The 24,293-nt window shown below is 45.7% G+C and overlaps 1 long non-coding RNA gene across 4 annotated transcripts in view; it reads right to left on the bottom strand.

Moving 5' to 3' along the window:
• The window catches only part of LOC147731584 (uncharacterized), a 793,594-nt gene that overhangs the window by 321,658 nt on the left and 447,643 nt on the right, over positions 1-24,293 (bottom strand). For 3 of the 4 annotated variants that reach the window (XR_015308453.1, XR_015308452.1, XR_015308454.1), the window contains one exon: positions 22,053-22,205. This is a non-coding gene — a long non-coding RNA (uncharacterized LOC147731584). Of the gene's footprint in view, positions 1-22,044; positions 22,206-24,293 lie in introns of all 4 variants that reach the window. The other variant, XR_015308455.1, reaches the window with a different exon arrangement.

Below are 24,293 nucleotides of genomic sequence, written 5' to 3'. Positions count from 1 at the left end.
GGGCTCCCTTTCATACTGCAGGTAGTCGTCCTGCTTAACGCCAGTAAAAGGCAGGTGTTAAATCCCTGCTGCTAACGTACGTTAATAGCTGTTTTTGGATCGCATTGCAGATCTGGCTGGTCGTTGAGCATATCGTGAAGTGCTGTTTTTGTGTTTTTATGCACAGGAACGCCTACTCTGCATATCATTAGCGTTAGTTGTCGCTCTCATCCGTGGCAATGTTTTTTGCGGAAGCTATCGCTGGAAAACTGGCAATATCGGCAGTTTGCACCAGCTTGAGCATGGGGTGAAAATTCTTTCACCACTTATTCTGCATTTAATTGCCGAAAACTCGGCGATAAGTCCTTTACAGTATGCTCTTATTATTCTAAATCATACTAACTGTCACCTATAATATTATTGTTTTTGTCCTATATCCCCTGACTGACATTCAGCCCTTTTTTTGGCGTGCAGATGTTTGATCAATAAGTTGGAGATGTTCACATTTTAACAATGACATAACAGCTGCGACACATGTTGAAGCATTTACTCTACACCAAAATGTCCTCGAATATTTTTAAGTCATCGTCCTACAAGGACTTTTAGAGCACACAATATGCGACCATTACTAGATCCCAAAGCCACATAACCTACATTGTTTTTTGATCCATGTTTGGTTCCTGTTACACCTGGTACCATTGGTGTGAGTCTCCCTTCCAGTTTTAACTGATTGCCTTCTCTGTTTTTGATATATTTTTGCTGGTTAGACGCTTTGGGCACTGTGCCACTGTTATTCAGTGCCACAGTGCAAGTGCTCCCTAGGTTAAATTGTTGTATTGATTAGTGACTCCATGATTGGGTTATTTGATTTACTTGTCATGGCCCTAGTACAGTGCACCATGTGTGCCCAGGGCTTGTAAATCAAATGCTTCTGGTGGGCTTGCAGCACTGGTTGTAGCACCCACAGAAGCAGCTTGTAAAGTGGGTCTCGGGCCTGCCATTTCAGAGCCTGTGTGCAGTCTAGTACTGCCATGTCGACTTAGTAAGTGCACCCACCTGCCAGTCCCTAAACCTTCCATTTTCTTCATATCGGACACCCCTATTGTAGGCCCAAGGGCATGGTGCATTGTAAGGATAAGGTAGGACATGCCCTGGTGTGTGTGGCATGTCCGAATAGTGAATTACAGCCATTTTCGTGTTTTACTATTGCAAGGCTATCTGTTCCCCATAGGCCAGAATGGGCAGTTTAATTGTTACATTTTATAATCCTAATTGACTCAGGGAACTAGGTGGAAATTTGAGTTTAGTATGCCTGAACTCAGAATGATAAAATACATCTTTTAGTGAAGTTGGTTTTAACATCCTGTGTTTGAAAATACCACTTTTAGAAAGTAGGTATTTTCTTGCCTAACTATCCAAGCCTGCCTCTGATAGGTTATGTATTCCATGTCTGGAGTTTGAGTGACCGGGGCTGGGGGATTCCAGGAGACTGGGTGATTTAGCACAGGGCTGAATAGAGAGATCTGCATTTAGATGGGCGGGAGGAGTTGCACCTGGGACCTGAATAGGGCTGTGCCTTCCCTCCACAATGCTGGCTCCTCCCCCTGTGGTGTGTCTGATGTCCCTGGCCTACACTGCGAAAGGAAAGAAGGACTCTTGTCAACAAAATGCTCCAGGTCTGACCAGAACTGGTTTGGACTAGGCAAAGGCCTCTCTGCCTTCAATGAACAAAGAGAAAATTAGTATAAATATGGGGACCCAGACCCCAAGACTTTGGATCACTTCTGGAACAACAAGACAAACCTTTTGCCAAGGAGAAGAATCAAGGATGCTGCAGGAGTTTGGACTGCCCCTCTGCCAGTGCGCTGTTAGCTGGGTTGGCCTGCAGTGGTCTCTTGATTGCCATGGAAAGGAGAAGGAACTTTTAAAGAACTTTCATCATCTTGCAGAATATTACTCCAAGGGCTTGATTTGAGCTCGCCTCCTAACCGAAGTCTCAGGGATACCAGATTTTACCCCCTTCTGTTTGTCTGCATTTGAACTTGCTGTTCTAGTGCTACAGAGGGAATTTACAATACCGACGCCGGCGAGCGACGCCGCAATCTTCAACAAAGTCGTGAGTGTTGATGCGACTTGCAACGTAGACCCGACGTTAGCCGTGCCACATTGACGCCAGCGAATCACATCGTAAGCCTGCCATAGTCGTGAGCGCTGCTCTGACTTGCAACGCCTGCCCGGCGCCTGCTGCTGTGCCGCATCGACTCCGAAGCCGACATCATCGCGGATCTGATCATCGACTTGGGTGGTCAAGAATCCAAAGACATCATGACATCAGACGGAACCGTGGTTTCGGTGCCATTGTGACATCACCTCCTCTCCGGTCAGGAACCGACTCCTCCCCTGCCTGCGCAAGCATCCAGGACACCAACGCATCATCTCCCCCGAAGTAAGGAACCAACGCTGCATGGCGCCAATGACGCCGCACCTCCCAACGCCGTGAGCTGTTTTTGTTTTCGCTTTTCCAAGGTACTATTCTTTGTGGGTCTGTATTGACTCCGGGCCCGATGGCGCGCACCTCGCTGTCGGCGCCTTATTTGAGATTTCTTTGACCTTGACGTAGTGATAACTCCAGTTGGGGTTATTTGTTGCTAAAGACTATTTTTAAGGGAATAACCTATTTTTGAACTATTTCTACCATCTTGAAGAATTTTTATTGAGTATAGTATTGTGGATTTTTTTAAGTTTATGGTCTTGTGATAAGCCTATATAAACAATACTTTTTTTTATAAAACCTGTGTTGTGTCCATCTGTAGTGTTTTCACTGTATTACCGTATGTGTTCACAAATACTTAACACACTGCCTCTGAGATAAGCCTGCCTGCTTGTGCCAAGCTACCAAGGCGGTGAGCAGGGGTTATCCAGTAGTGTAATCCCCTTTCCCTGACTTAGAAGCAAGGGTCCCTATTTGGTCAAAGATGTATACCATTGCCAACTAGAGACCCCCTGATCTAACAGTTCCCAGGAGCCTATTAGATGCGCTATTACCATTTGTAACAAATGCTGGCTAAACCAACAGGTCCGGCCTTTTGGAAGCCTGTAATTGTTTCTTTTTTAGTGTTTTACTTAAGGTACATAATCAAAATTAAAATTGTACAAGTAAAAATACTCATACTATAATAATAAGAAAAAGTTGCCAAAAAAGTAAAGAAAAAAAAAGAAGCGCAAGGATATATCGGGCCAGTAGCACTGGCATTGACAGGCACTACATTTTCGCGAAGGTGGATCAGGGTTGTTCCCGTGAGTCACTGTACAAGAGAGCCTTGGTATGGTGGGCAGCAGCAAAACCTATATCTAAAAAAATGTGCACCGTATTTCTCTTGTGAGGATGTGTTACTATGGCAGGCATGTTATGCTCGTCCTTTTCACTATTTGTTGCATTAGTGTTCATTCTGTAAAGCGCTCTGACACTCCAGTGTGGTTTGTGTTATATAAAAGTTTTAATAAATCCATGAAAATAAATATATTCTAAAATCCTGATGGTGACTGATAAATAAAGAAGGATTCGCTGATCCGAAATCTGAAAGTGAACAGGGATCACTTCTGCACAGCCATCTACACACTCACATTTCTCTGAAATGCATTAGGAATACGTTCTTTAAAGTTGGTTGAGCTGTTACATAAAGGACAGAAAGAACATAAAAAATTGCTGATCGCTCTTCCGTAAAGAGTGTGTTATTTTGAAGCCTGTAGACACCTCTTTAATAATGGAACATCACACAGAGTGTTCTTCCTGCAGTGTTGGCATTTCCCAATATGATATTATTGGATGGGACATTCTTCCGCTGTGTTCAGCGAGCTGCCAATCAAAACCAATTACATTATTTTCCAGTGCTCTCTATCTCAATATCCCTGTGACAGATTCGTGGATGCGCAATTAAAAAAAATCAAAAAACTGGTGAGCTCAGCTCTGTTTTGAGAAGGATTGAAACTGAACGTGAGTGGCAGGAGTGAAAACAGGAACATCATTGAATATTTAATTCTCGCTAATATATGTCTGCCTAGCTAATGAATAATTTCAAATGGTAGAACAGGATGACAGCAAATTACAAGCTGACAGACATAAACATCTATATGTTATATACAATTTGTTTTTTCCTGCAGTTCTCCATTCGAAATTGGAATTATTCATTTTTTTTAACCAGGAGAACATGACATTAACTGTTTCATCGTGCTTGTTGATGCAATATTCAATTTTTGAATGTTTTACTTTGTTGCACGTTCTCTATTGAATTCACCCCACCATAACGGGACATTCGCCCTTCTTTGAATGTATGTTTTTTTCTTCATCACACAGAACGAGTATGTCAAACATTGGTCATTATCTGTAACATCTATGCCAGATTTTCAGGCTGTCCTGTTGAAATTTTTCAAACAATTGGTCTAAAATTGAATCATTTACCTAGTCTGTCATGGATACTGACCTCATCGTCATATCTTTATTCGATCACTTAAAAGCAGATCATAAAAGACAGAATACAGGCACAAAAATGCATACATAGCTACAACAACGATAACAAAAATGTGATAAAAGAATTAGTTAACATAAACTTGACAAAAAGCAGTTAGACATTAAAATCTACAAAATAACATATTAAAACATCATTAAATTGCGCAATCGTGGTGCATGTACAATTGAGCTTACAACTGTACTTACATCAAGGCATTCCAATTGTAAATAAATCGAGGCTACTCTACACTTACTAAATTTACTTTTTCATAGCACAAACAATAAATAACGTTTTGTAAGGGGAAGATAACATTTGCAAAAGAAAACAAAATACTTCAGGGTCTGGGGAGACACCTCATGACATGTACATATATCAGAAGAATCGAATCATCCCGAGTAACCACCTAATTGAGCCTAACCTAAACCGGGTCAACAAGATATAGATGTAGCGCTCTAGTGCTCCGAGGGTCTCAGGTTGAGCCCCCGGAAGCACTCCACACAATGTATCATTTTCTGGCCAGGCGTGGCCAGAAAGCTTTAAATAAAGGGACCGAAGTGGCACTGCACTTCCGGTCCACACCAGAGCAGTAACGGTGTGTGTGTCCTTTTACTGCGCATCTCTAGCGACGCCGCGCTGCAGGCCGGGCCCGGCCTTTGCACCCCCACACTGGCGACGAGGGTGGGATGCCCGTAAATTAAACAGCGCCAGCCAGCGGCGTTACCTGCCAAACCGCCAGCCGTTCTGAACACCCCCGGCTACAGCACGAGAGCGGGGCACCCACGTCGGCGACGATCAACGAAAGCAAAACTGCACTCACCGGTAAGCAGCGTATGCAAGGAGCTGCGTGTGGCACCGGCGGTAGCAGCGGCAGGAAGGCCCAAAGCAGAGACGCGCGCCGGAGGAAGCGACCGGCAGCAGGCCCAGCAGTGCGCGCATGCGCAGAGAGCGGGACGACGTCACCGGGGAAAGAAGTCCCGGGAGAACACGAGGCCGGAGAGGTGCCTCGAGCCAATCGAGCGCGAGGCCCAGCAAGCCCCTGGGAGACACAGCGAGGGGGCCGACCACACCACGGCACCAAGCAAACAACCACAAGCAAACACAAGCAGCGCCCAACAAGAATTGGCCCAGACAAACACTGAACAAGCACAAGCAGGGGCAAGCAACAATTCGTTAAACACCAGACCAAACAGACGCCAACAAGCACAAGCAAGTGCAGCCAACAACCCAGCAGGCAGTAGCTCAAGCAGACGCCAACAAGCACAAGCAAACACAACCAGCAATCCAATAGGAAGACGCCCAAAAGGAAAGCGCCAAGCTACCTCCCAACACCAAAATGACCACGAACCCAGGAGGAGCAACTGGGGGAGCACAGCAAGGAGCCGGCCAGGCTCAGCAAGCAGGACCACCAGCACAGGCACTAAACCTTGGAACACAGCCGCCAATACCGTCAGCTCACTCACAGTTCCAAGCACTACCTCCCTTCAGCGAACTGATAGACCCGGGGACAGCAGCTCCCAGATGGGCAATCTGGCTAGGGCAGCTCAATAACTACTTCACTGCTACCAGGGAGAAAGATAACGAAGTAAAGAGATCCCTGTTGTTACATTTTGGGGGCACGGAATTGTACAAATTATTCAAACACCTCCCAGACACGGGAGATGACGATGACTACGACGCGGCGGTCAACGCGCTGAACGCACATTTCGACCCCCAGCTAAACCCACACTATGAGCGATTCAAGTTTCGCCAATCCAGACAAAGAGAAGGAGAAACCATGGACGCGTTCCATGCGCGGCTGAGAGATCTCATAAGCACGTGCACGGACGATGACGAAAAGAAAGAAGTGACCGCACAGCTTATTCAGGGCTGCCGCAACAAACACTTAAGGACACTTATCCTAAGGCAACCGCGCATTACACTTGAAGAAATATTGATCCTTGCCAGATCCCACGAGCTGTCGGATGCACGTGCGACAGCAATGGAAGCAGCCCTGAACCCAAGGGCAGAAGTGGGAACCGTGGTGAAGACAGAAAGGGTGGATGCAGTCCGCAACACCAACCGAGGAGGCAGAGGAAGATGGCCGACCAGGACGCCACGCCGAACACCATGCGGATACTGTGGCCGAGACGAACACAACCAAGGTGGCTGCCCGGCACGTGGAAAACATGCTCAAAATGCGGAATACCCAACCATTTCGCAAGTGTGTGCAGAGGTGGTTCCCGAGGAAGAGGAGCGTCAGGGAGAAAACCAATCACAGGGGCCGTGAGACAGCTATCACTAGACGAAGCAACGTTGTCTCGATCACACAGGTCGCCGAGGCAGTCCCAATTCGACGAGTCCTCCACAGAGGACGAAGATGAATGCTATTACGTATCATTCGTAAGCGAACTAAAGAGGCGGCGAAGGCCCCAGCCAAAATGCCAAATACACATCGACGGGTCTCCAGCGACTGGCGTCATTGACACGGGAGCCACCGTGAATGTCATGGGAATCCAACAATATAAAGCACTGAAGCCAAGACCCAAGCTAGTCCCATCGAAGGCACGAATACTAACATACGGCAGCCAAGAACCCCTCCCGCTGCGAGGGAAGATGGTCGTCCAAGTAAAGGCGGAAGATAATGAGGTGACGACAACATTCCATGTAATAGACAAGGAAGCAGATCTACTTGTAGGGAGCAACACAGCGGAAGACCTCCGCCTCATTGCGTTTGCAAACGCCGTCAAGGCGCTACAAACAGAAGACGTCCTGGAAATGTTCCCCACACTCTTTGAAGGCCTCGGCACAATCAAACGACCGCCGATCAAACTACACATCGACCCCGCCATTCAACCAGTAGCACTGAGGCACAGAAGGATACAGTTCCACTTGCGCACAGCCGTAGAAAAGGAACTCAACCAACTTGAAGAACAAGGGGTGATCGAGAAGGTATCGGGGCTGACACCGTGGGTATCCCCGATGGTGATAGCCGAGAAGCCACGCCAGCCAGGCAAAATCCGCATCTGCATAGATATGAGGGTCCCCAACAAAGCCATTCGACGGGAGCGGCACCTCACCCCAACAGTAGATGACATCCTGACAGACTTGAATGGGGCCCAATGGTTCTCTAAGTTGGACCTTAACGCAGGATATCATCAGCTCAGACTAGCGGAGGAGAGCCGCTACATCACAACCTTCTCAACACACCTGGGGTTGAGACGATACAAGCGACTTAATTTCGGCATCTCGTCCGCTGCCGAAATCTTCCAAAACACAATTAAGGAAATCCTAACAGGACTCGATGGAGTGCTGAATGTCAGCGACGATATCTTAATTCATGCCAAAACGAGTGAGGAACACCACCGAAGACTAAAGGCCACCCTACAGAGACTTGCACAATATGGTATCACACTACATAAAAACAAATGCCAATTCTTCAGGAAATCAATAGAATTCTTCGGATACGTATTTGACTCAGACGGAGTAAAGGTGGATCCCCGCAAATCCCATGCCATCAAGAACGCTCCAGCACCTTCAACCGCATCCGAAGTGAGAAGCTTCTTAGGGATGGCACAGTACCGTGCAAGATTTATACCCAATCTAGCCACGATCGCAGAGCCTCTGAGAAACCTGACGAAGAAAGACAGCTCATGGAAATGGACAGAAACTGAAGACAAAGCGTTTCAACGAATCAAAGAGGCACTATTGGACAGCACGACGATGGCATACTTCAACACTGCGAGACCCACCGAGGTATTAGTAGATGCCAGCCCAGTGGGCCTAGGAGCCCTCCTGACACAAGAATCTGAGCCAGGGGTGTGGGCCCCGTTGGCGTTCGCAAGCAAGGCTCTGACAGCGACAGAGTCGCGATACTCGCAAATTGAGAGGGAGGCACTGGCAGTAAAATGGGCTTGCGCCCACTTTCACCTCTACATATCTGGTCACCCGTTCAGAATGGTGACAGATCACCAACCGCTAATTCCCTTGTTCCGTGGCACCGCACCACACCCACCGCCAAGGATTGAGCGCTGGGCGATCCAAGTTCAACAGTACCAAATGGACCTAGTGTACCGACCCGGGGCGAAGAACCCGGCTGACTTTCTGTCTCGCCACCCCTTCACGGAAGGATCCCACAATGCAGACCCAGAAACCCAGACCGAAGAGTTCATCAATATGCTAGCAACAGGTGCATGCCCCTGCGCACTGACCGCGGATGTCATCATCTCCCACTATGACAGTGATGCGGTTGTCAAGAGGGCGAAAGAAGCAGTACACGCAGGAACGTGGGCAAACTTCCTGAAAGACACCAATGGGTGGAACGAAACAGACAGAACACGCCTACAACAGTTCTGGAAAATTCACGACGACCTCAGCTGCGCTGACAATGGCCTTCTACTGAGAGGAGCTCGCGTGGTCATCCCCAAAGCGCTGCAAGAGAGAGCAACCACCCTGGCACACAAAGGACACCAAGGCACCCGCAGAATGAAAGCGAGGATGCGGGAGAAAATATGGTTTCCCAACATGGAGGAGAGCGTTGAGGCTCTCGTGCGGGAGTGTCGAGCATGCCAAATCACCAGCAGCCCCGAAGTGCCGGCCCCAGTAATCACGGAAGACCATGCCCCGTCGCCATGGGCATGGCTAAGCCTAGACTTTGGCAGCTTCCCAGATGGGAAAATCACTGGAGTACTAATAGACAACTACACCAAGTACCCCATTGTAGAAACTGCAGCATCAACAAGCTTCGCAAACATTCGCCCCATCCTCAGCAAGGCATTTGCCCTGTTCGGCATTCCGATGGTCATCAAGACGGACAATGGGCCCCCGTTCCAGTGGGAGCGAGTTCAAGGAATTTCTGAACAGCCTTGGGATCACACATCACCGAATCACCCCGCAATGGCCACAAGCCAATGGCGAGGTAGAACGCTTCATGAGGACAATAAACAAAGTGCTGCGGATATCTTCCGCAGAGGGGAGCGACCCAGAAGAAGCACTGCAAGCGTTCTTAAGAGAATATCGTAGCACACCACACAGCACCACCATGCAGTCACCATGGGCATTGATGCTGGCCGGACCACGGAGAGACTTATTACCCATGGCTGACAACTGGGCTCCCGCACCATACTCGCCAGCAGACACACAGGAACGGAGAAGAAGGACAAACGAGAAGGCAAGTCACAAAAGGAGAGCCCAAACAAAAACCCTGAATCCAGGAGAGACCGTGCTGATCCGAACAAGGAGGCCAGGAGGAAAATTCAAGACTCCATTCGAACCAGAACCCTGGGTCATCAAAGAAACCAAAGGAACGGCAGTCACAGTCAGCCGAGATGGAGAAGAGGTGACTCGTAACATATCGTGGTTCAAGCAAATACCCACACCGAAAGGACAGAACTCAGACAGCGGCATACCGGCAGCAAGGGAAGAAGGAGAGAATACAGTCAGGAACGACACCACGTGCCTGCCCCCGGACACCGCAGAACATCCATCTCTGCCATCACCGGCACCTCCTCGAGACCAGATCCCTCCGAGAGGCAAGTGGCAATATAATCTTAGATCTAATCCACAGCCCAATCACAGACTAGCAGATTTCGCATGCTGAACTCATTATTATGTTTGTTTTGAAAAAAAATCCAAGTTGGGAAGGGATGTAGCGCTCTAGTGCTCCGAGTGTCTCAGGTTGAGCCCCCGGAAGCACTCCACACAATGTATCACTTTCTGGCCAGGCGTGGCCAGAAAGCTTTAAATAAAGGGACCGAAGTGGCACAGCACTTCCGGTCCACACCAGAGCAGTAACGGTGTGTGTGTCTTTTTACTGTGCATCTCTAGCGACGCCGCGCTGCAGGCCGGGCCCGGCCTTTGCACCCCCACAATATTCACAAGTACCCGGGACCAAGCTCAAATAAGGTGCCACCCCAACGTAGTTCGTAAAAACACAATATTCCATGACTGAGGGTTTCAGTAGTTTTCTACCCTCCCTCTGGGCCCTTTTATGAGATGAAAAGCACTCCTGACCCACCCTCTGTCCTTGCTTCGAATATCTGTTGGCTTCTCGTATATAGAAGGACAGCCTGGGGCAGAAGTTGTTTCCTTGATACATTTGAAGCAGGGAATTCTTTTCTCATAGGAACAGGAAAGACAATCCAGAATTATCTCTCTATGTAGGCTTGTTTCGTCATTATGCCAAACTGAACACCAAAGCAGCAAGGGACCAAGATTAATCTGGTCCTCTACATAGTCTAAATCCAATTACTAATGGATAGCAAAATAAGATGTTGATGGAGGACCCCCACTACAAGCCAGCACACTCTATTTTCCTCAATCTGTATACTACACACATCTCTATAACCCCATATTCCCGCTCCACAGGACAAGATGGAGAGGCACTTCCTTTAGTAGAGCTCGAGTAAGAGGTGAATGGAGTTTTGTACCTATAGATGAAGTGAGAGAGAAAATTGAGCCAACCACCTGCAAGTACAGGCACTGTCATACATCAGCCCAATTTGTGAAAACTAACAGACTAGATTGCCCTACCCCCAATACTCATTCAATGGGTTTTAGCATTTTTGGGGTGGCAAACCATAAGAAAGATTTTTGACAGGTTGGTTTCCAGGTCTAACTGCTTCCCACAGTAAACAAAAGTGGAAATCAACAAATTTAGATTATTTGATGTCCTGGCAAGCAGCACAGCATCATCAGCATACAAAAGTGCTGGAATGGGTTTTTTGTTATTCTCTGGAACATCTGACCCAATGTTCACAAGGGCAGTTTACAATCCATTTATGTAGAGAAAAAACAAAAGAGGTGCCAGCACACAACCCTAGTGAACTCCCTGCTCATCCGAGAGGAAGCAGAACACTCTCCTCCATCACAATATCTCAGAGAAGCAACCAAATCCAGATGGAGGCACCTCACAAAAAGCATCAAGTCCAGTGACAGACTAATGCATATCAACCTTCAATCTATGTTGCCCACTCAGCAGTTCTGGGCTGCTGGACTTGGCCCTTTTGGCAGGTTCACCCCTAAACTTTTTGCTTTTATATGTGACTTGGTGTTAGTTATTTTCTGCTTCTGCGCACTTTAACACTGCGTCCCAGTGTAAAATGCGTGCGCACTCTGAGTGCGTGTGGTGAGATTGGCCTGCCTTCTCATAGGAATGCATGGGAGATATGTGTGTCCATGGTAGTTCCTGATGTGTGGGGAGCGCAGGGTCGAGTTTGATATGTGCGAACTCGTGAGATTACATGCTGCACAATGATGTGCGTGGATTTAATGTGTCTGGTGTGGAAGTGCCACTTCAAGAAGTTGGCATGTCTGTGTAGTAAATGTGAATTGACTGTCTGGCTTGTGATTGGCTGTAGCTGGCTGGTGTGCCTGGCTCCAGGAGTCAGGATGGGTCTGCCCCAGTGGTGAATGGAGAGATCTGCATGTTGATGTGAGGAAGGAGTGCACCTGGGACCTGAATAGGGCCAGGCCTTCCCTCCACAATGCTGGCTCCGCCCCCTGTGGTGCTACTGATGTCCCTAGCCTGTACTGTGAATGGGGAGAGGGGCTGAGCACAACAGAGTGCTCCAGAACCAGCTGCGTCTGGTTTTCCCCCACCCTGCACCCTTGAGACAAAGGAAAATGTGTATAAAAAGGGGCTGTGACCCCATGTAAAATGTTCCCTCCCTGGAATCCTATCTTGAGGGGGGCCTGCTGCTGGGCGGCAGGAGTTACCGCCCCTGGGGACTGCCTCCCTGCCTGCAGGGCCCTGTGAGCTGGACCCTGGGCCCAGCCTTTTCCCCCTGCCTTCCGTCCCTGAACTTTGCCTTGGACTTGAGACTTTGGGCTTTGAGGGATTTGCCCTGGGGAGCGCTCTACCTTGATTTCTGGGAGGCTCTCTGCAGCGTTGCGCTGCTGGTGGTGAGAGAGGGATTCCCAGATACTACTGACCTAATCAGGTGCCCAACCTGCATTTTGCCTGTATTTTAATATTTAAATTCCGCGGGTGCCTACCCCGTGACTTTGCCACAATTTACAGTGGGTGCCCACCCCTGCTGCCTATTTTTACACTCGAGGGTGCCTACCCCTCATTTTGCCGAGACCTTGAGGAAATCACCGCCGCGGCCAGGCTAAACAAGGAAGTCAGGCAGCTTCTTGCTGATGTGTTGGCGGGGCTTAGGAGTGACCCGGAAGTGCTGTAGGGGAAACAGGAAGCGAACTGGAGCCCACCCCAAGCTCCTGAAAGTTGGCGTGTCTCCACGGGGCTCCCAAGAGTGAGGAGAGCCCAGTGGGCTGCTAACGCCGCCCAGCTGGTGCCGTGGACAGAGGAGTGGACGGGAGCCTACCCCATGCTCCAGTACTGACGCCGCCTAGCTGGTGTTCCTGGGAGCAGACGGGAGCCTACCTTGCGCTCCAGTACCCGGTGAAGAGGGGCCTTGGCTGAAGAGGGAACCCAGGCATGTTGTTGGGGGCTGCCCCGACCCACGGGGACCCAGAGGAATCTCCTGGTGCAGCCCCAGTGAGTGAGGGGGAGCTGACGGCTCCGTAGTGTTGGTGCCGGGGGCACATGTGTTTTTAGAGCCTGTCGGGCTCCACCAGTGGGGGCAACATTGTTTTTAGAAGTCCCAGGGGGACTTGGGGGCATATGGCAATTCAGAGCCCCACGGCTCCCACTTGATTTTGGGGCATTTCTGTTTTAGAGCCCACAATGGCTCCAGCGTGGTGAGGGGGAGGTTGTTCCTACAGAGCCCAGTTCTCCCCCATAGTCCTTGCCGCATATTGGGCATTACAGAGCCAGATGAGATCCAGGAGGCACACTGGTGCCAGGATCAGTTTCCCAGCTGCCCAGCACTTATTGGGCAGCTGCATCGTTTAGGCCCTAAAAACCCTTGCACATTCTACTTTAGCTGCCTGCGCAGCCCAACCCTGACATTTTGGACAAAGGGCATGGGAGCAAATGAACTTTAGGTGCTAAGGAGTTTTACGGCGCTCTAGAAGGAATACACTACACATACAATTTGCTGCTACTATACAACGCCCGGGTGCTTGCAATAAGATTGGGGAAGATAGCACCTCACTTCCCACCACCCAATCAACCGATTAGGCACAATTGACAAAGATGTGATATTGCAGCACTCCACTTATCACAATATATAAAGACTCTTGGTTATTGACTCAGCACTTCAGTAATATCAAATAATCCCAAGGCTCTTCAAAACTTCTTCTTTTATATATAAATCTGATTCCAATCCCATGCCAACGCGTTTCGCCGAGGTTAGTGATAACCATTCGGCTTCATCAGGGCTGGAAGTAATACAAAATACGTTTTATACCATCCTCACTTCAATTAAATATAACAATTTGCAGCTTTTTAGAAAAACAATAGTCTCAAAGGTTAAACAAATAACAACATAAAATTCTTATTGTAATACATTACACACAAACGGTGCCGTAAACATTTCACGCGTTGCATTTAAGTGAAAGGAAAATGGTTCATTACTACTGAGACCACTCGTGACATATTCACTGCACTCCCATGCGTGCTATTTAGTTATTATAAATGGTATTTACCTCAACTTGGCTTTACAATGCTACACATTTGGGGATAGAGAAAACGAATCCTCAGTCTCTACCCAATGGGAGCAAGGACTGCACTTTGAATCAATGTGCTGTGTTTACATAAAGATATTTCATGACTTTTTGAATTAAAACCTACCTCCTGCTTTTCTACTACTCTCTTTTCCAGTAACCTTCCTTTATTCTTCAGATCCTATCAGTACCATATCCATAATTAAATCTGTTATCCTAAAATAAATAGAGGCATATTCAAATCTTACTATTTGCTTAATCTAATCATCACGTTTTTTTTATACCACTAATTGAATTGTCACTTCTTACCTGTTTTTATACGGGTTGGGTATATGGTACGGCATTATGACTAGGTCTCTACGTGTTTCACTTTCCCTCAAATCGTTGGTTAATCAACTTGAAAATCAACAGAAGTCTTACTATACATTTACTGCCGATCCTGCATTACCCACGGTCTATTTAAATACAAAACAGAAATCGTACCTTAAAAACGCCGATTCTGTCAATTTCTCACCATCACCCGTTATGTCCTATGGTTATGCCTGCAATGTTATACGTTTTTATTAATACTTGATCCATAGCCGAATTAAACCTTAAAGTACCCTCAACTCGCATCTGGCTTACCTTTCTCGGTATCTCCGGTCGCTTCCCGAGTACAGGAAACACCATGCTTCTTCCTACTTCCGATTATACAGCCTCTATGAACAGCAATAATGGACTACCCCTTAGAAACTGGTAGTCGCGTAAATATATCGCGGCCGCCATCTTGGAACGGTTTAGTTTCCTTATTGCTTACATATACTGCGCAACAAGTTGCTAAATAAATCATTAATCGGTCTGCACATTTTGGACACAGATTAATTATTAGATTTTCATTAATGCTTATTTACTCATTAGATCTGTTATTTAGACAGTACATCTATTATGTGCATCTCCCTTCTTAATTCATAGTTGCACATTGATGCTTTTACCCTTCTTCTTTAAAAACAAATCTTTTCAAAGGTCAAAATTAATCACCCAGGAAAAACTGAAGCTCCTGATCAAAATGTAGTCCTTCCTCTACCGCCCTTAAGCGCATGATCCATCGTACCTCCTGCCTCCTCAATCTCAATTCCCTGTTCCCACCTCGTGGGTCAACAGGTATATGATCAATACCATAAAACTTGAAGCTTCTGCTGTGGTCATGTTTCTTACAATTATGTATATGTTCCACTATCGGATACCTCACATAGTTATTTTTTACAGCTCTTAGATGTTCACTCATTCTTTCCTTGAGCATACGGATTGTGCTGCCCACATACACCCTCAAACATTTACATTCAATGATATAGATGACATACTTGGTACTGCATGTAATATTCATCCTAATATCATATTTTTTCCCATCCTTGATTTTAAAACATTTTGTTTTGTCCTTTGCACATCTGCACATGCCACAATGGCCACATTTGTAAAATCCTTTAGAATATTGGTCTAACCAGGTGACATTTCGTTCTGATAATGGATAGCTGGGGCTTAGAAGAGAACCCAAGGTCTGACCTCTCCTGTAGGATACTTGTGGTCTGCCCCCTATTTGTTTTCTCAGTGCATTATCCAATCTCAGAATATCCCAATGCTTATTCATGCTTTGCAATAATATATTGCTTACTGGGGTATAAGTCGTGATCAGTCTAATGGGCTGTTCCTCCTTATTATGTTCAACTGAGGGTCTAAGTATATCACTACGCCCCACTTTCAAAGCCCTCTCTTTAGCCATCTTTACATTCTGTTTATTGTATCCCCTTCTTACAAATCTTCTTTCCATATCACATATGCAGTTATTAAAATGTCAATTTCACTACAGTTTCGTCTAGCTCTTAGCATTTCACCAAAAGGAATTGCTCTAACTTGGTGACGTGGGTGAGCACTCTTCGCATGCAGAATTGTATTACATGAAGTTGGTTTTCGGTACACTTTACTTTCAATGCGATCATTCTTTACATACAGTTCAACATCTAAGAAGGTAATATTAGTTGTGCTGTGGCTAGTGGTGAACCTAATATTCATGTTGTTGTTATTGAGATACTTAAAAAAAACCTCTAAGGATTGTACGGATCCCATCCAAATCATGATGCAGTCATCAATGAATCTACCCCAATAGAGGATAGATCCGTTCCATTCATTAGCTCCAGGGCCCCAAACGTATCTCTCCTCCAGCCACCCCATAAAGATGTTCGCATATGCTGTGGAAATTTGGAGCCCATAGCCACACCCTGTTTTTGCTTAAACCAGTCACCTTTAAACAAAAAATAATTATTCTCCAAAATCAATTCAGTCATAGCCAGGGTCATTTGAGTATGTTGCCAGTGACTGGCAGGTCTTCTAGAAAGAAAGTGGTCTAAGGCTTTCAGCCCCAATTCATTCCTGATACTCGTATATAATGAGATCATATCAAGAGTAACCAGTATCATTCCGGTTTCCCATTTGATATCACCCAAAATTTTCAAAATATGGCGTGTATCTTTTATATAAGATGGCAAATTAGACATAATCGGTTGAAGAAAGACATCAACAAATTGGGACAGATGTTCTGTTGGCCCCCCAATACCCGATACTATCGGCCTACCCGGTGGAAATGGTAGGTCCTTGTGAATCTTTGGCAGTGTATAAAGACACGGGTACCTGGGGCGATTCACCTTAAGAAATAGATATTCATCCTCATCCAGTAGACCCTCGTCAAACCATTGTTTAAGATGAGTATTTATCAAGGTAATCAGAGAGAACATCGAATTTTGACTAACTCTTTCATAACTTGTTTTGTTGTCAAGTTGGGAGTAAATTTCTTTCTCATAATCATCTCTATCCATTACAACTATGTTCCCCCCTTTGTCCGCTTTTCTGATGATGACCTCAGTATTGTTCACTAGTTTATTAAGAGAAATCCTTTCAACCCGTGTTAGGTTACCTTTTAAATAACCTCCTGGACTGGCTTTTCTCTCATTTGCATCTAAGTCAGCAATTACCATTTTATGGAAAATTTCTATGTTATTTTCACTCGTTAAATTAGGAGACCATTTGGATATTTAGCAACTTGTTGCGCAGTATATGTAAGCAATAAGGAAACTAAACCGTTCCAAGATGGCGGCCGCAATATATTTACACGACTACCAGTTTCAAAGGGTAGTCCATTATTGCTGTTCATAGAGGCTGTATAATCGGAAGTAGGAAGAAGCATGGTGTTTCCTGTACTCGCGGAGCGACCGGATATACCGAGCAAGGTAAACCAGATGCGAGTTGAGGGTACTTTAAGGTTTAATTCGGCTATGGATCAAGTATTAATAAAAACGTATAACATTGCAGGCATAACCATAGGACATAACGGGTGATGGTGAGAAATTGACAGAATAGGCGTTTTTAAGGTACGATTTCTGTTTTGTATTTAAATAGACCGCGGGTAATGCAGGATCGGCAGTAAATGTATAGTAAGACTTCTGTTGATTTTCAGGTTGATTAACCACCGATTTGAGGGAAAGTGAAACACGTAGAGACCTAGTGATAACGCCGTACCATATACCCAACCTGTATAAAAACAGGTAAGAAGTGACAATTCAATTAGTGGTATCAAAAGAAACGTGATGATTAAATTAAGCAAATAGTAAGATGTGAATATGTCTCTATTTATTTTAGGATAACTGATTTAATTATGGATATGGTACTGACAGGATCTGAAGAATAAAGGAAGGTTACTGGAAAAGAGAGTAGTAGAAAAGCAGGAGGTAGGTTTTAATTCAAAAAGTCATGAAATATCTTTATGTAAACACAGCGCATTGATTCAAAGTGCAGTCCTTGCTCCCATTGTGTAGAGACTGAGGATTCGTTTTCTCTATCCCCAAATAGGTAGCATTGTAAAGCCAAGTTGAGGTAAATACAATTTATAATAACTAAATATCACGCATGGGAGTGCAGTGAATATGTCACGAGTGGTCTCCGTAGTAATGAACCATTTTTCTTTCACTTAAATGCAACGCATGAAATGTTTAGGGCACCTTTTGTGTGTAATGTATTACGATAAGAATTTTATGTTGTTATTTGTTTAACCTTTGAGACTATTGTTTTTCTAAAAAGCTGCAAATTGTTATATTTAATTGAAGTGAGAATGGTAAAAAACGTATTTTGTATTACTTCCAGCCCTGATGAAGCCGAATGGTTATCACTAACCTCGGCGAAACGCGTTGGCATGGGATTGGAATCGGATTTATAAATAAAAGAAGAAGTTTTGAAGAGCCTTGGGACTATTTGATATTACTGAAGTGCTGCGTCAATAACCAAGAGACTTTATATATTGTGATAAGTGGAGTACTGCAATATCACATCTTTGTCAATTGTGCCTCATCGGTTGATTAGGTGGTGGGAAGTGAGGTGCTATCTTCCCCAATCTTATTGCAAGCACCCGGGCGTTGTATAGTAGCAGCAAATTGTATGTGTAGTGTATTCCTTCTAGAGCGCCGTTAAACTCCTTAGCACCTAAAGTTCATAAGCTCCCATGCCCTTTGTCCAAAATGTGAGGGTTGGGCTGCGCAGGCAGCCAAAGTAGAATGTGCAAGGGTTTTTAGGGCCTAAACGATGCAGCTGCCCACTAAGTGCTGTGCAGCTGGGAAACTGATCCTGGCACCAGTGTGCCTCCTGGATCTCATCTGGCTCTGTAATGCCCAATATGCGGCAAGGACTATGGGGGAGAACTGGGCTCTGTAGGAACAACCTCCCCCTCACCACGCTGGAGCCATCGTGGGCTCTAAAACAGAAATGCCCCAAAATCAAGTGGGAGCCGTGGGGCTCTTGAAGAGCCTTGGGACTATTTGATATTACTGAAGTGCTGAGTCAATAACCAAGAGACTTTATATATTGTGATAAGTGGAGTGCTGCAATATCACATCTTTGTCAAAGGGCATGGGAGCCCCTGAGAGGCCAAGTTGGTCTGCGGGTCTGTATCTAATGTTATTCTACGCAAGGTGAAGGTATTTGTGTTCATGTTAGTAATGACCTGATGCCTAATGTGATTTATGTGTAATGTGCAATGCTTTTATATCTATACCTCTAACAGTATTTTTATGCTCAGGAGGTTATTTTGCCTACTATAGTTTATGCTAGTGAGTGCATGTTGTCCTGAGTGATCTATGCCTAAGGTGGTTAGTATTGCGTAGTGTGTACCTACCTTTTACCAGTGGTTACTGGTTGTGTTCTACATTCTTTCTTTGGTACTACAATTGTCCTATGTTCTAAGTGCTATTTCTACTAAGTGCTGATTCTGACAGCAGGCCACGTGGCCCTGTCCTGTGTATACAATCCCCTGTAAATACTGCCCATTGCCAGTTGGCACAGTCTAATTATGCGATTATGATCTAATGTGTTTATGGTAAGAAAAAGGCTATTTTTATATATAAACTTGTGTGGAGTTCCTTTTTGTGGTGTACCTAGTGTGTTGCTGCTGTGTGTGTGTTTTGCCAAATGCTTTACACATTGCCTCCGGGATAAGCCTGACTGCTCGTGCCAAGCTACCAAGGGGGTGAGCAGGGGTTATCTTGGCGTGTGACTCCCTTGCCCTGACTAGAGTGGTGGTTTCTGCCTGGCTTTGGCGCAAGCCTTAGCCAACCAGAAATCCCATTTCTAACATGGGCTACCTGGAAAATTCAGTGGGGGATGAGTAATCATACTGTGGGGACACAAACTGGTAATCACTGGAGAAACATTTGACCTCAGAACAATGATACAATCATGGTCCCTACCACTTCCTCAATCGTTATCCTCTCTTCCAGACAGAACCATAAATTTGTTCTTCGAAAGAAATTGATCGGAATTGCACCACAGCTGAAATTAGTCTTTTCTGGCAACATGCAAAGAGTTAGTGGGATAACAAATGCTTATATATGTACTACATCTGCCCTGGCTTGGGCTGTGATTTCTCCAACAACCACAGGCCGACTAAAGCTGACGAGTATACAGTCTACTTGGAATTTCCTTAGCAAAGGGCCCACCCCCAACGTACAAAAAGAATATCCTCATAGAGATTTAGATCACATTTAGCATTGGAGTGGGTCGCCTTGTTTTTCAGCTCGAATAACGAATCTGACACTCCAGGAGCCAGACTAGGTACATTGACCAACATTGCCACGTATGGCTACAAGGCAGGTAGAATATGGATCACAGGAAGGGGGTCAGTATAAATCTGAAAAACTGGATGTAGCCAAGTGTCCACACTCTCGAGATAGATTCTGAATGCGATTCCCACACTGACTTTTGGTGACAGAAATAGGCCAGAAGGTCTCTGTTCATTTCCGTTGGTGCTTGTTCACCTGATAGTCATCCGGGGATCCGGACCTCATGAACCAACATTTGACAACACTGACACAGACTATTTTATACACTGACCCACAGCATAAAACGTTTAATTGAACTCATTGTTGACCTCTCTCTGTGGCTCAAGGCTTGTTTCTGTTATTTTTCTCGCTGCTGTTTACACTTTTATGTGCTGTGCTGCAGTCTTCTTTATTTCATTACATCCAAATTTCAACCTGTTATTTTGCACTGATGGAGGACATGATGACTTCCACATGTGGGTATAGCTAACTTTTCTTCTAAGACCATCAAGGTGACACAACTACATTATCTTCATGATAATGATAGTCACTCCCTCCTTCAATGTTGCCAAGTAGCAATATTTTTCGGGCACAGGGTATGATTATTCTGTTTATAACTGTTATAAGGTGTAGTGTCTATTAAGAAAGTGTTTTAATGATGGGATAGGACCATAAAATGTGAACTACAGACAAACTTAAGACACACTTAAGACAGACTTAAGACAGACTTAAGACAAAATCCTAACTTAAGTCTTTCTTAAGTTTGTTTTAAGACAAACGTAAGACAAAAGCCTAACTTCTTTGAATACCAAAAGTAGTATGTTCATTCTGTGAATGCCAAAATTAGTAAGTGCATTCTGTGAATGCCAAAATAGTAGTAAGTTTAGGATTGAGTCTTAAGTTCATTCTGTGAATCAGGCCCAGAGTTACGGCAATAAAAAATCTCATGCTAATGTGAAAAAAGTGGCAATGGGCCAATTAGCGATCCAAAACGGATTGCTAATCAGCGCCAGGCTTATATTTTCCAAGGTAGGCAGAATAAATCACTATAAAACGCCCGCTAAGCAGCCCAAACACCAAAAAAACAAGCATTGGCATAGCCAATAGGTCTCCCCTTTGGGACCTTAGAAATGTTTAGCCATGCAACAGTTGATGTTGTTGCACCAAGGATTTTATGCTGGATAACTAAACACTTATAAGGTCCCAAAGGCGAGACCTATGGGCTATGCCAATGCTTGTTATTTGTTCTAATTGCTATCCTAGATAGGTAATATCTGTGATAAATGCTCATAAACAATACATATTTAACATTTTAAATAATTCCACATTGCTGTCTGTCAAATAGACAATAATGAGTATCGTATGTGGAAAGTCCAAAGTAGTGCAACCACAAACCCGTTAGTGCGCCTGGATTCCCACTGTGATGTGTACTGTACAGAACATGCAAGAATGTAACAATTCAAATACTTTAATATCAGCACACAAATTTTGCACTGGAATTGTGTACGGGCACGTCTGTGTTTTTTACTTTAAAAATGCCGTCCTGAAAGCACCCTTTAAAAAAAGAAAACGCAGACTATGGAAGATGGGTAATTTGGCATGATAATGAGTAATTCACAATTAATGAACTCAGTTCTGTATGGATTAACACTGTAAAGAATTTGACAAATGCATGAGGACCTGCGTGTAAAACGTGGGTCCGATGTGGCACAGGTCCAGAAACAGACGCAATTGATATTGGAATTTGAGTAAAGAATTGATTATTTTGCCAGGGTGAGGTCTGCATTAAATACAATCCCTGGAATGGCTTAACTGCTCAGGCCGCAGCACAGTATTGTACAAACACGGGACTCCCTCTGCCCATCTGCCCCGGCCCTCTGGATGGTAAGGACACCCACCTGCTCACCTGCTGGTTTAGGTCGATCCCCTTCTGTAGCTGCCAGAGCAAGAAGAAGGCCTGCCCCTCGCAAGCGGCCAGGTGCACGGGGGACTGTCCCAGGCCATCCCCAGCAGAGTTCACGGTGCTGCCCGTCTCCATCAGGCTGCGGGGGCTGTTGAGCTGAGGAGAGAAGGCAGTCAGACACGAGCAGACAGTACACCCTGCTCTGATCCCGGGTGCACTGCTCCCTGGCACGGAGCACTTACTTCATCACCGTTAATTAATACAGCGCAACGTGATGGGTTACAGTGACACCACGAGTTAGAAAATGTATATAATGACCATCCCCACACAATGCGCAATGTTCTTTAATACCCTTCTGCACCCACACACGCCTCGCAGACAAAGCCTCATAACCCATTATATTACGATACATGATAACAAAGATGTTGAAGAACTCAACTCGCTGACGAGTGAAAGGACCACCATCCCTCAACTTGCGTTCAGCCAGAGCACCCTTCCAAAACGCCAAATGCTTCCAATGGATTAGCGTGCCACCCTCTAAAAACAGACCACCCACAGTAAATGGGGTCTTCAGTCACATGTGGAAAGACAACAGGGTGAAAGACAACGGGGCGAGAGGTGATACATTTTATATTCGAGTGCTCATACGCAGGGTTGTTAGCATGTAACATGCTAAAAATTAATAAGTAACTATGCCAAGAACACACTTCCATATGGCACGAAGAATGCACTGAAAACATTCTTAGATCGGGGCTGCAGGACTGTCCATACCACCCCTCCACCTCTCCCACCACTTGATATGTATTAGTGAAATTAAACTCAATTTAAAAACAAGCGCACGCACCTCGCGCTGAAAGTACAAAAAACAACAAGTTTGAGGGGAAGTGAAGAGAGGAGGGGGCCTGCGCCTGTTTCCCTTGAGGGAGCAAGCCAGAACCATCTGTTAATAACAAACAGATGGTTTCAAAGCTCGCTCCCGCAAGGGAATCGCCAAACGTGCACGCGTTGCCACTGAAAGCAATGCAAAGCATGCACTTTTTTGGGCAAAAATGGGAGTCGATTACTAAAGGTCTCCTATGCAGTGCATGTACACTGCGTAGGCGAGAACTAAAAAGAAAAAAAGCAGGAAGTCCTGAGAAAAGCCATGGAGGAAGCTGGCCCAAGCACAAAGGCCAACAGCAACCCCACAAACACCCAGGAGGACCAGCCAGAGACCCAGGGGAAGGCAAAGGAGAAGAGGAATACGCTGTTCAGTCAGCAGGAAAACCAGGTCCTGATTGCGGAGGTGACCGAACACCAACAACAACTTTTTGTCACCTCCACTTTGTCATTGGCAACCAAAAATGCTATATGGCAGTCCATTGTGTCCAAGGTGAATGCTGTCGGAGAGGTGAGGAGGACAGTGGACGATTGCAAGAAGCGCTGGCATGATGTCAAGCGCAAAACCAAGTTGAAACTTGCAGCCAACCTGAAAGCAGCAATGCAGACTGGAGGTGGGAGTCCAGCACCACAGGAGGAGCTGGATCCATTGGAGGAACAGGTGTCCGCTGTTATCAGCAAGGAGACGGTGGTTGGAGTTCCGGGACAGGACCCTGCTGAACAGGACCAGTCACACCAGGAACAGGGTGAGGACCAACCAGGGACTGGGGGAGGGGGGATATCGGACCAATGGCACCCATGCACAATTAAACATATTTCAGTGCACACTCACAATGAATGTGGATCTTGTCACAGATTCCCTTGGCCAGGATGGCATAGACACATAACACCCTATTCAAACAATAAATTGCAAGACACATATTGGGGGGCTCACAGACCTGGAAATGTGCTCTGAAAAGTCAAACAAATATAGTCCAAGTAACATTTTACACCACACAATCAGGCCTACATGAAAGAGCAAAGGCACACATTTATTGGAGATGCGGCAGGCTGTCAAAAAGGCCCTCTCACCTCAACACCATGTAAATGTATGTGCTCTAATATTGGAGTTGTGTGCAAGATTGTGCAGGTGCATCAAGGGTGACACAACTACACATACACAATCTTGCACACAAACCAGACACATTTGCACAATGCTGCATGTTTGCAGACATTGGTGGTGGCATGCCCACTCATGCACATGATCAGTCACACACACACTGCATCCTCATGTTTAGTATCAGAGAGATGTGTCCCTGTACAGACGTTATTTATATGTGTGCTGATGAGGCAAGGGGGCCATATAGACATCCTGCCACATCTCCA

This window comes from Lissotriton vulgaris, chromosome 2_1, assembly GCF_964263255.1.
Source record: "Lissotriton vulgaris chromosome 2_1, aLisVul1.2, whole genome shotgun sequence".
NCBI lineage: Eukaryota > Metazoa > Chordata > Amphibia > Caudata > Salamandridae > Lissotriton > Lissotriton vulgaris.
This window is presented reverse-complemented; position numbering and strand designations above follow the sequence as displayed.